Below are 15,786 nucleotides of genomic sequence, written 5' to 3' on the forward strand. Positions count from 1 at the left end.
ACAACAATCAAGGTGAGAGCCAGATCAGGAATGCAATCCCATTCACAATTGCCACACACACACACACACACACACACACACACACCTAGAAAAACAGCTGAGGGAGGTAAAAGATCTCTACAAGGAGAACTGCAAAACACTGCTCAAAGAAATCAGAGATGATGCAAACAAAAAAACATTCCATGCTCATGAATAGGAAGAATCAATATCATTAAAATGGTCATACTGCCCAAAGCAATTTATAGATTCAATGCTATTCCTATTAATCTACCAATGATATTCTTCACAGAACTAGAAAAAACTATTTTAAAGTTCATATGGAAACAAAAAAGAGCCCAAATAGGCAAGGCAATCCTAAGCAAAAAAAAAGAAAGCTGGAAATGTCACTCTGCCTGACTTCAAATTATACTAGAGGGCTGCAGTAACCAAAACAGCTTGGTTGGTACAAAAACAGACACATAGACCAATGGAACAGAACAGTGAACGCACAAATAAGGCCACACACCTACAACTATCTAGTCTTGGACAAAGCTGACAAAAACAATGGGGAGAGGACTCCTATTCAATAACTGGTGCTGGAATTACTGGCTAGCCATATGCAGAAGATTGAAACTGGACCCCCTTCCTTACACCATGTACAAAAATCAACTGAAGGTGGATTAAAGACTTAGGTTTCATGATGAAGACACCAAAAGCAATTGGTAAAGAAGCAAAAATTGACAAATGGAATCTAATTAAATGAAAGAGCTTTTGCACAGGAAAGAAAACTATCAACAGAGTAAACAGACAACCTACAGAATTTAAGAAAATTTTTGCAAACTATGCACCTGACAAAGATCTAATAATATCCAGCATCTATAAGGAACTTAAACAAATGTACAAGAAAAAAAAAAACCATTAAAAAAGTGGACGAAATCATGAACAGTCACTTTTCAAAAGAAGGCATCCATATGGCCAACAATCATACGAAAAAAGCTCAATGTCACAGATCATTAGAGAAATGCAAATCAAAACCACAATGAGATACCATCTCACACAAGTCAGAATGTTATTATTATTATTTTTTTTTATTGCATTTAAAAATATGGAACGCTTCACGAATTTGCGTGTCATCCTTGCGCAGGGGCCATGCTAATCTTCTCTGTATCGTTCCAATTTTAGTATATGTGCTGCCGAAGCGAGCACAGAATGTTATTATTATTATTATGTTTTTAAGACAGTCTCACTCTGTCATCCAGGCTGCAGTGCAATGTTGTGATCTCAGCTCACTGCAACCTCTGCCTCCCAAGTTCAAGCAATTCTCCTGCCTCAGCTTCCTTAAAAGCTGGGATTACAGGTGCATGCCACTACACCCAGGTAATTTTTATATTTTTAGTAGAAGTGGAGTTTCACTATGCTGGCCAGGCTAACCTCAAACTCTTGACTTAAAAGGATACACCCTCCTTAGCCTCCCAAAGTGCTCAGATTACAGGTATGAGCCATCGCACTTGGCCCAGAATGACTATTATTAAAAATTCAAAAAATAACAGATGCTAATGAGGTTGTGAAGAAAAAGAAATGTTTCTACACTGTTGGTGGGAGGATAAATTAGTTCAGCCATTGTGGAAGACAGTGTGGTGATTCCTCAAAGACCTCAAAACAGAAATACCATTCAACCAAGCAATCCCATCACAGTATATACTCAAAGAAATATAAATTATTCTATCATAAAGACACATGCACATGTATGTTTATTGCAGCACTGTTCAAAATAGCAAAGGCATGGAATCAACCTAAATGCCCATCAGGGGTAGACTGAATAAAGAAAATGTGGTACATATACACCACAGAATACTATGCAGCCATAAAAAAGAACAAGATCATGTCCTTTGAGGGAACACGGATGGAGCTAGAGGCCATTCTCCTTAGCAAACTAATGCAGGAACATAAAATCAAATACCACATATTACTTATAAGTGGGAGCTAAGTGATGAGAATATATGGTTACATAGAAGGAAAAACTACACACCGGGGGCTATTGGAGAGTGGAGGTTAGGAGGAGGCGGGATCGGGAAAAATAACTAATGGGTACTAGGCCTAATATTTGAGTGATGAACTAATCTGTACAACAAACCCCTATGACACAAGTATACTTATATAACAAACCTGCATGTACTCCTGAACTTAAAAGTTAAATTTAAAAAACGAAATAGCCTAAATAAATAGATAAATAAAACACAAAATGTTATGTGGTGGAACAAAAAAACTATGCAGGCTGAAGCCTGCAGAGCACAATTTTATGGCCTTTGAGCTTTGTATAATTGATGTGTTTGCCCTTAATTTTAAATGTTTTGCAAAAATTACAAATGTTATTATTAACCTTTCATGTTCAGTAAGATCAAATGCATCTAGAATATTAACAATGTTAGTAGGAAGAGACATGGAGTTGGTTTAAAAACAAAAATAGATGTGGTAAAAATTAAAAATTATAAATGTACGTACTTATGGGATAAATTGTTCAGGAATTATGACAATTCGGAAGAACAAAGGTCTGATAATGCAATCACTCATATATCTATGCTATCCACAATAATAAGCAAGAAGAATAAAAAGTAATTATCAGAAGGAAAGGCTTTATGGGTGTACAGCTAGAGAAGGGAGATTAATGTCAGATGCCGGAATCAAGTTAATTCTGGATAAAAACATCATTCATCTAGGAATTTGAGGACTGAACATGGTAAAAATGTGCCTGCTGGAACTTTTTACATAGCCACAGTTAAGTTCTGTAGTTTAAGGACATTATAGCTGCCAAGAATATTTCTACACTTGCAGTCATCACCAAGGAGGGAGATTTCCTTCCTAAACATATGTTCAATATAGTGGAAACTAGTATATGAGAAAAGATAGCTGAGAGATTATAAAGAAAGTCGGAGAACAGAGCATGTCTAGTCTGTGATGTTGAAGGCAAACTAATTTTTAAAGCAATAATTACAAATGTTTACAATTCAAATAGTATAAACAGACACACAGTAAAAACCAAGTCTTCCTTCTATCTTATGCCCCTTGTTTCCCTGGCTAAAGGTGACAATTATTAAGAATTTAAATATTTCTTCTTCCATACAAATAAGTGTACATTATATACACTGTTCTGTAATTTTTTCCCATTTAATATGTTTTGGAGATTGTTCTATATCAATTCATACAGGTATACCTTATTTATTTTAAAAACTACATTATACGTGTACTATAACTTATATAATCAATACCCCATTGATGGATCTACATTGTAGTCTTTTGCTATTGTAAACAATAAGTGTGCTGGTTTTCTTCAGAGAACCTATTTGGTGGAATTCCATCCAGAGCCTGCAAACATAAACATCTCTTAGTTCTTTTGGTCCTGAGAACAAACAAACTTAGAAACAGCCATTTGGAAATGAATTTGTTCATTACTAGAGAAGAACTGTGTGGAGAGAGGGTAAATGTGGCAGAAGCCCCAGCAGGAAAACTAAATAAAAAATTAGGCTAGGATTGCTCCTCAGCCTTTTAGCTAAGATCAAATACAAAAATTAGGCTGGGCACAGTGGCTCATGCCTGTAATCCCAGCACTTTAGGAGGCTGAGGCTGGTGTATTGCTTAAGGCCAGGAGTTCAAGGTTATAGTGAGCTATGATGGTGCCACTGCACTCCAGCCTGAATGACAGAATGAGACTCTGTCTCTAATAATAATAATAATTTTAAAATAATTAGCAAGGTCATAAAGGGCTTCATCTAATAACTTAAAGAATTTGACCTTATCCTAAAAGATATGCAGAGTCAGATTTGTGTTAAGCAGAAAGAGGAGTATATGGAAAGTTTACTACAACTACAGTGAGAAGAGGAGATTAGAGGGGAGCCAGGAAAGAGAGAGAGTGGCCAGGAGAAGGGCTATTCAAGCCATCCAAGAAATAATTTATGAGGATTTTAACTGAAGTGATGGCAATGGAAATAGTGAGGAGGGGATATGATATTAGAAAACCATGAAGGGATGACATCTACAGACCTTTGGCTGATCTGACAGGGGTCTGATTGGATGGGCAAAATCTGGGATGAATACCGGGTTTCTGGATTGGCCCATTTAGTGTTAGTCACCACGTCAGGAAGGGAAAGTATAGGGAGAAAGATGATTAGTTGTGTTTTTGATGTTTGACCTTGACCTTCTGGGGCCTGCAGGTGGTTATATCCAATAGGCAGTAGAATATATAGGTCCCAAGCTCAGTGAGAGCACTACATATCAAAACAGACATCTGTGTATTTATATGATGGGTGAAACTGAGAAAGGAACAGATCACCTGAGGATTACATAGCCTTGACAGGACAAAAGGAAGAGCAGGGAGAACCCTGGAAAAGAAGACATTTAGGTGGGAGGCAAAGGGAAAGGAGCTAAGGAAGGAAGACAAGGCCTTGGATGAACATTCAAAAATTAAATAAAACTTACATTGGCATAATAAAGGTTTCGAAGGCAGATATTCTTATCAGAGTCTCATGTGATAGGCGACTTAAGCTCTTAGTTGGCTAGCCCAGGACAGCTCAGCTTTTAAAATAGCCAAGCTGAGAGTTTAACCCAAGTCTTTCCCAAATTCTAGAGATGACTGTTCCACCTTACTGGCTCTACATTCCTTATTATTCATAGAAATTTGAAAAATAAGGTTATAAACTAGAAAACCATGAATTTGAATGACAAGGTCACTGACTAGGAAAACCAGGAAAGCAGAGATGGGAAAGAGATGATACCAGTACAGTACCAACCTCATCAATAACTCCTATTCCCAGGTTTTTGCACGTTAAGAAATAACGTCTCAGAAAAGTTAACAAAACAACAACAACAACAAAAACCCTGCCATAAAATCCTAAAACTCTAAACTCTAATTTTCCTCCTTTAGCACTCACACACAAAGAACTCTGGGTAGGGACAGGGATAGGGATGTGTGTGCTTGGGATTTTAATAATAAAGCCATCAGAAACTAAGTAGTATCGTTTTCTGTACCACGATCATTAGAGGGAGAACCATGAGGCTACTTAAGCCTTGTTCTACCTCACAAAATGTTCTTTGTTTTATGCAAATATAAGGGCTATGAAAGATGTTAGACGTCGTTTTCTTGAGTATGACATGAATAAGTGTTAGAGGTAAGTTGACAATCTCCTTATAAAGATATTAGCAAAACAGTAATATTATGGCCCTGCAACACCTTAGAAATATTTTCACTATACTCCACATTGTGATAATTATACCTGTTTTACTGGAATTTGACCTGAAAGAAGAGAACTTGGTCATCAAGTTTCCAAACAATCTTGTTGAAAGGGTACATTTTTCTAGCTGACGTGAAAAAAAAAAATTTTTTTTGAGACTGAGTTTTGCTCTTGTTGCCCAGGCTGGAGTGCAAGGGCGCAATCTTGGCTCACCGCAACTTCCGCTTTCCCGGTTCAAGCGATTCTTCTGCCTCAGACTCCCTAACAGCTGGGATTACAGGCATGGGCCACCACCCCCGGCTAATTTTGCATTTTTAGTAGAAACGGGGTTTCTCCATGTTGGTCAGGCTGGTCTCGCTCAAACTCCCAACCTCAGGTGATCTGCCCGCCTCGGCCTCCCAAAGTGCTGAGATGACAGGTGTGAGCCACTGTGCCCCGCCAAAAAAAAAAAATTTTTTTTTAAGTAATGTGTAGGTCGGGCATGGTGGCTCATGCCTGTCATCCCAGCACTTTGGGAAGCCAAGGTGGAAGAATCACTTGAGCCCAGGAGTTTGATACCAGCCTGGGCAACATGGCAAAACCCCATCTCTACAAAAGAGAGAGAAAAAAAAAATTAGCCAGACATGGTGCTGTGTGCCTATGGTCCCAGCTACTTGGGAGGCTGAGATGGGAGGATCACCTGAGCCCAGGAGGTCAAGGCTGCAGTGAGCCAGGCTCATGTCACTGCACTCCAGCCTGGGTGACAGAAGAAGACCCTGTCTCAAAAAACAGAACAAACAAAAGAAAGTAAACAAATGAAAGAAAAAATTTTAAAAAATAATACGTGTAGTATAAAGTTGAGTTATATACCAATGTGCAGCAATTGGGTAGATTCCAAATGCAGGTTTGAACAAGATTATTTCAATGTCTTTTTCCTTAGGTGGATTAGTGAGCCTATGGAAGAGGTCTCTGCCCAGAAGCTCCAACCTATAAAAGTGGTTTCAGGCCAGGCGCAGTGGCTCATGCCTATAATCCTAGCACTTTGGCGAATCACTTGAGGTTGGGAGTTCAACACTGGCCTGACCAACATGGAGAAACCCATCTCTACTAAAAATAAGCCAGGTGTGGTGGCACATGCCTGTAATCCCAGCTACTCGGGAGGCTGAAGCAGGAAAATCGCTTGAACCCGGGAGGCAGGGGTTGCAGTGCACAGAGATTGCGCCATTGTACTCCAGCCTGGGTGATGGAGTGAGACTGTCTCAAAAAAAAAAAAAAAGTGGTTTCAGCTGGACTAATTGTGTTCTCACAGTTGGAAAAAGTCTTTCAGTCCTTACAATAGCAAATTCAAAGAGTTGACGTCTTTTAAATCCTCTAAAGAAGTCAATATAAATTAGGGTAGTAAGCAGAAAGATAATATTGATTTCATTCATTCAGAAAATGTTTGTTGAGGCCAGATACAGTGGATCATGCCTGTAATCCCAACACTTTGGGAGGCCAAAGCAAGAGGATTGCTTGAGGTCAGGTGTTCAAGACCAGCCTGGCCAACATGGCAAAACCCCATCTCTACTAAAAACACAAAAGTTAGCCGAGCGTGGTGACACATGCCCATGATCCCAAGTATACAGGGGGGCTGAGGCACGAGAATAGCTTGAACCCAGGAGGAGGTTGCAATGAGCTGAGATCGTGCCACTGCACTCCAGCCTGGGCAACACAGCGAGATTCTGTCTCAAAGGTAAAGAAAAGAAAAAGAAAATATTCATTGAATGTGAAGTCACTACAGCTATCACAATGAACAAGAAATGGATTCTGCCCACAAATAACTTAGCCTGGGGTGGCGCAGCTGATTAGCTGAGTTAAGGCTGACATTTCTGTTAAGAGCTGGAAATACAGGTATTTCGTGTTGTTGATTCACAGTCTTGGGAGTATAGACCAATAAACATGGCATGTGGCAACGTTGGCATCCTGGTATGAATGTTAAAAAGCTCGGTTGGTATTTTCTCACTGTTGCCTGGAGACACTTGCTCTTCCTGCTCCCAGTGGAAGGATCCTTCCCTGGAATTCCAGCAACACTTTCAGGATGGGGACCCTGAAAGTTTACATATCTTTTAGTCATCAAAGGGCAACCTGGCTCCACATTTACCAGAGTGTGATGTAACTTCCAACTAGTGATTTGGCTTCCCTCTCTTTTCCCTCTCCTAAAGAAATAATCAGAGCCCATATAAACATGCATATGCAAGTATGTAAATATACATGGAAAGATCAGAAACCATTTAAATGACAAACAGCAGGACTGTGGTTAAATAAATCGTGGCTACCTTTACGATGTAGTACTATGCAACCATTAAAATGATATTACAGGGAAACAAAGGAATATATCCATCATATACTGTCATAAAAATTGCTTACAAAATTACAACATGGTATGAATTACGTTTTCCAAATATGAGTGTATTCATGTTTGTGTGTGGACAGAAAAAGACGAAAAGAATAGAAGACTCCAATATTAACAGTGTCTACCTCTGTACAGAACTATATTAATAGTTTCTATCTCTGTATAGAATTATATTGAGTTTTCTTCTTTGTGCTCTTCTCATGTCTCGTGTTTTCCTGATTATCCAAAATGTACATGTGTTACTTTCATTATCGGAAACAAATTATGTTTTTAAGAAGAAAAAAAAGTGGTCTAGTTCTTCCTATTTTGTAGTTCTCTTTGACAAAGAAGTTTCACCAAATTCCCCAGGGGCTAGAACAGAAAGCTATTTTAGTGATGCCAACTGTGCCAACTCAAAGCATTACTCAGAGAACTTGTATCTGAAGGCAAAGGTAAGAGTTACTTCCCATGCTGTCTTAGGGGGAACAGTCACCAGGAGCTGCAGGAAATCTTCAAAGATCTTGTTGTTGTTCAAGGATTTTAAATTCTGTTATCCTGGGGCCTCACAAGCAATACCAAAATCTTTGCCATATCTCCCAGTATACCAAGTGGCCATGTATAAGTAGGTTTATTGGTGACCTTCAGTAATATCCCAGAGTTTCTGACAGAGACTGGCAAAATGGGCTCTATTTGCAGTCAGAACAGCATAATTTAAGAACATAGACTCTGTAGGCAAACAGACTTTAGTTAAAATCCAGACTCTGAAATTTACTAATTATATGGCCTTGGATACATTACTTAATCTCTTTGTGTCCCAATTTCCTCTTCTGTCACTTAGAACATAATATTATCTACTTAAAATGTTTCTATGATGGGTAAAAGTGATAATGCATGTTAAGTAAGTATTTAGCAAACTGCATTTCTCATAGTAAGCAACAAGAAATGAGAGCTATTATATTGCTACAATAAGTAACATAAAAGAGAGAAAAATAAGTGTCATGGGAGACCAAGAAAAGGCACAATTAGTCCTGGTTGAAAAGATGGCAAAAGGCTTTGTGGAAGGAGAGAATTTAGATATTCTACTTTTTCTTTCTTTATTTTCAATTTTATTAGAGATGAAGTCTCACTATGTTGCCCAGGCTGAATTACTCAAGCAATCCTCTCACCTCAGCCTCCTGAGTTGCTGGGACTACAGGTGTGTGCCACCACACCAAGCTTAGGACATTTAGATATAGCTGTGCTTTTAGTTTAATACTGAAAATTACATAGATGTATTAACCAAAACCCTGGTGATTTAATGACTAAAATCTTTACCCAGCTTTGTATATTACAGCTTTTCATATCACTCAGAGTTTACATGTTAAACTTTATTTTAGGCTGTGTAATTATAGATTCACTCCTTATTACAAAACAGTCTGGTACAAATAATTATCCTGCTAAATCAGATAAAAAAGAGAGAAAGTAATAGTCTACATAGAAGATATAGTAACTTGACCTTATTAAATGTTTCCTCCTCCAAAAGTGGGGTAAGGGAATAGTTCTTTTTTCTTTTTTCTTTTTTTTTACTATTCTGCATTTATTGGTAAGATATTTAAGGGGGTAGTTCTTAAGGAAGAGTGTTACCTCCATCCCCCGACCCCAGAGTGTTCGGAAATCTGTGCATGGTTTTGTTCAGCTGTCACAATCATTGGGAGAGCTATTAGCATTTATGGGTTGGGGCCAGAGATGCTAAATGTCCTGCCATGCTCAGGACAATCCCCCTCATCCAAAAGCTGTTCTGCCCTAAATGCTAATAGCACCCCTTTTGAGAAATACCATTAGAAATACCATTAGAAGGTCTCCAATGGCCTTTCCAGCTCTACAAGTTTGTTAGTGAATTCTATTCATCCCTTTGAACTATCAGTGCTTTAGTATTCTAAATGTCAAATTTAATTAACAGGCAAACAATATGAACCAACTAAGCATCTGTAAGGGTTAATTTTACGTGTCAGCTTGGCTGGGCCACTGTGTTCAGCTGTTTTGTCAAACATTATTCTGAACGTTTCTATGAGGGTGTTTGGATGAGATTAACATTCAAAGCAGTGGACAATGAATAAAGCAGATCACCTTCCATAACGTGGGTGGGCCTTATTCAATCCGCTGAAGGTCTGACTAGAACAAAAGATTGACCTTCTGAGCAAGAAGGAATTCTGCCAGTGCATGACCTCCAGATTAGAATAGTAGATTTTGTACTTTCCAGCCTCCATAATGGCATGAGCCAGTTCCTTAAAATAAATCTCTCTCCATACTTATGTACACATACACTACTTGTTCTTTTCCTCTGGGGAATACTAATACAGCATCCTTATTCCTGGGCTTAAGATTTATAAATATGAGAAGGAAAAATTAAGTTAATGCAAACTATCTCCACTATTTACCCTGGACATATACAGCCATGGTCTCATTTTGTGCTCACCTCAAATGCTGAAATGCAACATTTCAAGCATTTGGGTTTCAGAATGCCTCTGAGCATTTTACTGAGCATGTTTTCCTCTGCACTTTTAAACTCACGTGTACTTTGAGGAGCATAACCCAGGTTTCTGATTTATTTACACTTAACTCATCAGAGTCTTGATCACAATTATTTGACACTTTGCACCTTACTAATGCTTGAACTCCCTCTATCAAGTCTTTGTGCTAAGTCACGTTTTGGTCCCTCAAAGAAAGGAAATAAAGAACCCATGTTAGAGTAAATTCGAGATATATACTTTCTAATTTACCCCATTTTTAAAGAAAAAATATTTTTGCTAAAATCTTCATTTAGAAAAATTTATTGTTTTAACCCTATTTAAGATTTTCTCCAGACATGTTTTTAAATATACACATATCTTCGAATTGAAAGCCACAAGTAATTTTTGCATAAAATGTATTAAGTATATTTATTATCTTTCTTTGTTTATTGTACTAATGGTAGATTAGTGTCAAGGTCAGTTACATCACATGCAACCTATTTAAGAAGTTGTTTATTTCTTTCTTTCTTTTAGTGCTCATATTGTTTTGCAAAATCTGGGTAATTTAATCTGTGTAATTACTCGTTCAACACAAAACCTTCCCTGATGTTGGCTTATTTAAACACAAACACCATTATATCTGATCCAACAGGCTAATTCTCCTGAGACATCATATAATAGCAAACCAATATGAGTGTTAGAAAACATATATTTACAAAGAAACTGGGAATACAGTTTTGTGCTTCTAAGGGGCTAGACTCACAGTGCTAAGTTAAATTTCAAATCTCAACTTCTCTTCATAGTCCACAGAAAAAAAAAGTAAAATAAGTTTCAGATTTCAGGACTCTTTGGCACTGATTTTAACTTATAGATAGGAGTGAATTTTTTTATGGCTGATTAATAAACTTTCAGACAATATAAAGATTACAAATGTTGGGAGGCTGAGGCAGGAGACTCGCTTGAAACTGGGAGGCAGAGGTTGCAGTGAGCCAAGACTGGGCACTGCACTCTTGCCTGGGTGATGCAGCAAGACTCCATCTCAAAGTAAATAAATAAATCAAAGGCTAAAATGTTAAAACAACAACAAAACTCCCATTTATCTGGCTTTAATTCCCAAAGTTTTATTTCAGAATCAGGCATTTACATGTAATAATCCAGACTCTAAGATAATAACAGTTAATTAGCCTGGTAGTAATTGTAACCTATTTTTCAGAGAATTATGTACAACATGTACCATGCACCAGGCAAGACTTTGCCTTCAAACTGCAATACACTCAATGCTTAAAGGTACAGAGGTGACCTTTTCAGGAAATCAATGAGAAGGAATATTTAAAATAAATTCATTGATCTGATTGATTTAAAAAATTCGAATAAGCCTTTTTCTTAATACAAAAGTAATACATGCTTATTACCTAAATTATAAAGAGGATGAAGGAAAACAGAGAGGGAGGGATGAAAGGAAGGAAGAAAGAAAATAAAAAAGAAAGAAGAAAGAAAGTAAAGAAGAGAGAAAGGAAGGAGGAAGAAAAAGAAAGAAAGAACAAATGGAAGAAAGAAAGAGAAAGAAAGAAAAGAAAGAACAAACAAATGGAATAAAGAAAGAACGAATGGAAGAAAGAAAGAAAGGAAGGGTGGGTGAGGGAGGAAGGGTAATTCCAACATTTTGAGAGGCCAAGGTGGGAGGATTGTTTGAGCCCAGGAGTTTGAGACCAGTCTGGGCAACACATACCCTGTTTTGAAAGAAAGGAAAGGAAAGGAAAGGAAAGGAAAGGAAAGGAAAGGAAAGGAAAGGAAAGGAAAGGAAAGAAAGAAAGAAAGAAAGAGAGAGAAGGAAAAATGGAAGGGAGGAAAGAAAAGAAAGAGAGAAAGAGAAGAAAAGGCAAGAGACAACGTACAAGATATTAAAATTACATCCATTTTTTCAGCCAATTATTTCTTTCTTTTTTTTTTTTTGAGACGGAGTTTTGCTCTTGTTACCCAGGCTGGAGTGCAATGGCGCGATCTCGGCTCACCGCAACCTCCGCCTCCTGGGTTCAGGCAATTCTCCTGCCTCAGCCTCCTGAGTAGCTGGGATTACAGGCACGCGACACCATGCCCGGCTAATTTTTTGTATTTTTAGTAGAGACGGGGTTTCACCATGTTGACCAGGATGGTCTCGATCTCTTGACCTCGTGATCCACCCGCCTCAGCCTCCCAAAGCGCTGGGATTACAGGCGTGAGCCACCGCGCCCGGCCCGCCAATTATTTCTTTTACTTAGTGACAGAGCATTGTTGTTTGCATTTGCCCTTTAAGACTATATTTGGGTTTAGGCAGAAGTTAAATTACATTACGCCTATCTTCTCAACACTAAAAGTTAAAAATTCCACCTGCTTCTCCTCCTATTTTCTCTTAGAGATACTGCAATCCAGGAAGTCAGCTAAACCATAAACTTGAGTCATCCTAAGCCCCTCACATTCCATGAATCATTCAGTCCTGTTGATAGTATTTTTTTTAAGTACAATCTGAGAACTAACCCCTTGCTTTTCATCCTCATTGGCACTGCTTTGGTTTAGATCTGCAATAGCTGAGATGGCCCCGGAGCCTACCTCCGAGCCTCCAGTCTTACCCCCGACCACTGCCGAAGAGAAAGCCCTTCTTCGGCTACCCATTACTTTACAGACCAATGGCATAGGCTTTTCATGACATGGCCCCTCCCAAACTAACAAGACACATATTTATGAGCCATTGGCCAAAGCATTCAAGTCATGCTGTGGATACTTAAGAGGCTGAGGTGGGAGGATTGTTTGAGCCTGGGAAGTCGAGGCTGCAGTGAACTGTAATCGAGACCCTGCACTCCAGCCTGGGCAACACAGCAACAACTTGTCTCGAAAATAAATAAGTAAATAGAAGATTTGCTGTGGAGTATACCTCTCCAGTGACTGAAATACAATTGTCTATTCTTTTTTTTTTTTGAGATGGAGTCTTGCTCTGTTGACCAGGCTGGAGTGCAGTGGGAGTGATCTCGGCTCATTGCAACCTCTGGCTCCCGAGTTCAGGTGATTCTCCTTCCTCAGCCTCCCAAGTAGCGGGGATTACAGGCACCTGCCATCGTGCTCAGCTAATTTTTGTATTTTTAGTAGAGATGGGGTTTTGCCATGTTGGCCAGGTAGGTTTCAAACTCCTGACCTCAGGTGATCAGCCTAGCTCGCCCTCCCAAAGTGCTGGGATTACAGGCATGAGCCACTGTGCCTGGCCCAAAACGTCCATTCTTTAGGGCACTTTCTATTATCGAGGAAATCAGAAAGCTAAATTAGCAATCGTAAGATAGCAGCTCTCTCTCTCTCTCTCTTTTTTTTCCTTAGAGACAGGGTCTTGCTCTGTCTCCAAAGCTGAAGCCTTGAGTGCCCAGGCTCAAGTGATCCTTCTGACTCAGCCTCTTGACTAGCTGGGATTGCAGGCACATAGCACCATGCCTGGCTAATTTTCTAATTTAATCTAATTTTTTTAAGAGGTGAGGTACAGTGGTCCAGGCTGGTCTCAAACTCCAGGCCTCAAGTGATCCTCCCATCCCAGCCTCCTGAGTAGCTGAGTCATGCATCTCTTTAACAACAAGAAATGCTTTATGCATTGCATTACATTGTGCTACCATGCCGTTACTGCTATGACATCAGTAGGCAATAGGAAAATTTCAACTCCATTATAATCTTATGGGACCACTGTGCAGGTAGTCTGTCATCGCCTGAAAGGTCATCAGGGAGCATGTGACTGTATGTGGTAAACAAAGCCACTGCATAATTACAAGGGAGATTTCACTCAAGCTATACGTGATCCTAACAAACTTTTCTTTAGTCACAAGAGAGTGTTCTTTGCTAGTGTTCAGAATGTAGTATTTTCATCCAATGTACTGTCTTTGTCTCTCAGACTTTTGTCAGGGTAACACTGACAAAAATTCACTTTCCAAGCTAATTCTCACCTCTTCATGACGGCTTCTCATATTTCCACTAGTTCCACTAGTTACTCGTTACTCCCCTACCTGTTCTGTCACAGTAATGTTTTCTCTGTTGAATATTTCTATTATAGCACTCAGTAGCACTAAAATTATTTATGAAGATTGCTTTCTTACAGAGAGATTTATTAGTGTTTAAAAGGATCAGCACTTGGGTCAGTGATATCTGGGTTTGAATTCTGATTCTCCCACTTACTTGTTGAATGGCCTTTGTCTAACCCCTTATCCTCTTTAGGGCACTTTCTATTACTGAGGAAACCAAACAGCTGAATTAGCAATCGTAAGATAGCATCTCTCTCTCTCTCTCCATCTCTCTCTTCCATTATAGTTCCTCTGTAAGATGTGGATAATATTATAATTCACCTGTAAGACGTGGATAATATAGTAACAGCTTTAGAGTGATATTGAGAGGATTAAATGGCATGCTGTGTGGAAAGCATTTTGCACAGTTCCAAATACATGGAAAACACTCAGTAAAGTAGGTCTTACTGATCATCTTTGAAGCTAGCCTGACAGTGAGGAATCCCGTGTCTAGGACATCCATTATACAGCCTTGATTTCACTCTTAGTCGTTTATTTACATTGATTTTTATTGTTGTTTGTTTTTTTTATTTGGTTGTATTTTTTTTTTTTTTTTTTGAGACAAGGTCTCACTGTATCACCTAGGCTGGAGTGCAGTGGCATGATCACTGCAGCCTCGACCTCCCAAGTTCAGGCGATCATCTCAACTTGGCCTCCCAAGTAGTTGGGACTATAGGTGCATGCCACTATGCCCGGCTAATTTTTTGTACTTTTTTTTTTTTTTTTTTTTTTTTTTTGAGGCGGAGTTTCGCTCTTGATACCCAGGCTGGAGTGCAATGGCGCGATCTCGGCTCACCGCAACCTCCGCCTCCTGGGTTCAGGCAATTCTCCTGCCTCAGCCTCCTGAGTAGCTGGGATTACAGGCACGCGCCACCGTGCCCAGCTAATTTTTTGTATTAGTAGAGACGGGGTTTCACCATGTTGACCAGGATGGTCTCGATCTCTTGATCTCGTGATCCACCCGCCTCGGCCTCCCAAAGTGCTGGGATTACAGGCTTGAGCCACCGCGCCCGGCCTTTTTTTTTTTTTTTAATGGAGGCAAGGTCTCCTTATGTTGCCCAGGCTAGTCTCAAAATCCTGGGCTCAACCCACCCTCCTGCCTCTGTTGGGATTACAGGCATGAGCCACCGTGCCTGGCAGTTTATCTACTTTGGAAGCAAAAGCACTTTCTCTCTTTTAAGATTTTTTTCCACTAGTTAGTGAACAGATTTTCTAAGACAACTAGTGATACCCATTTGGTTTATCTCTGTCTTCTCTTACTAGACTATAAGTTGCTAGAGGAGAAGCGTGATGTTTTAGTTATTTTTGAATCCTACCACCTAGAAAGTGCCTAGCACATAGCAGGTACTTTAAGAAAGTGTTTATTAAATGAATAGATTCCTTGAAATTGGTTATAAGACATTTCGGATTTTGTCATCTAGATTGGTGGTTCTCAAAGCGTGCGTGCTCTTTGAATCAGCAGTGCTGGCACCACCTATGAGTTTGTTAGAAATGCACATTCAGAGGCTGGATCCCAACCCAGTGTCTCTGGAGATGGGGTCAGGCAACTGTGATTTAACGAGGTATCCAGATGATTCTAAATTCTGTTACAATTTGAGAACCACTGATCTAGGCAGTATTTTTCTTTAAAATACAGTATTTAAAAGCTAATGACAGTTTTTGTTTTTATTTGAGAT

At 39.2% G+C, this 15,786-nt stretch overlaps 1 non-coding gene across 1 annotated transcript; it reads right to left on the reverse strand.

Moving 5' to 3' along the window:
* Window positions 1–1,078: 1,078 nt before the first annotated feature.
* On the reverse strand, window positions 1,079–1,185 carry LOC135270381 (U6 spliceosomal RNA). Its single transcript, XR_010338525.1, has one exon. It is a non-coding gene; the product is annotated as a U6 spliceosomal RNA (small nuclear RNA).
* Window positions 1,186–15,786: the final 14,601 nt, after the last annotated feature.

Source organism: Aotus nancymaae, unplaced genomic scaffold (assembly GCF_030222135.1).
Source record: "Aotus nancymaae isolate 86718 unplaced genomic scaffold, 86718_ANA_hifiasm-v0.15.2.pri h1tg000059l, whole genome shotgun sequence".
Taxonomy (NCBI): domain Eukaryota; kingdom Metazoa; phylum Chordata; class Mammalia; order Primates; family Aotidae; genus Aotus; species Aotus nancymaae.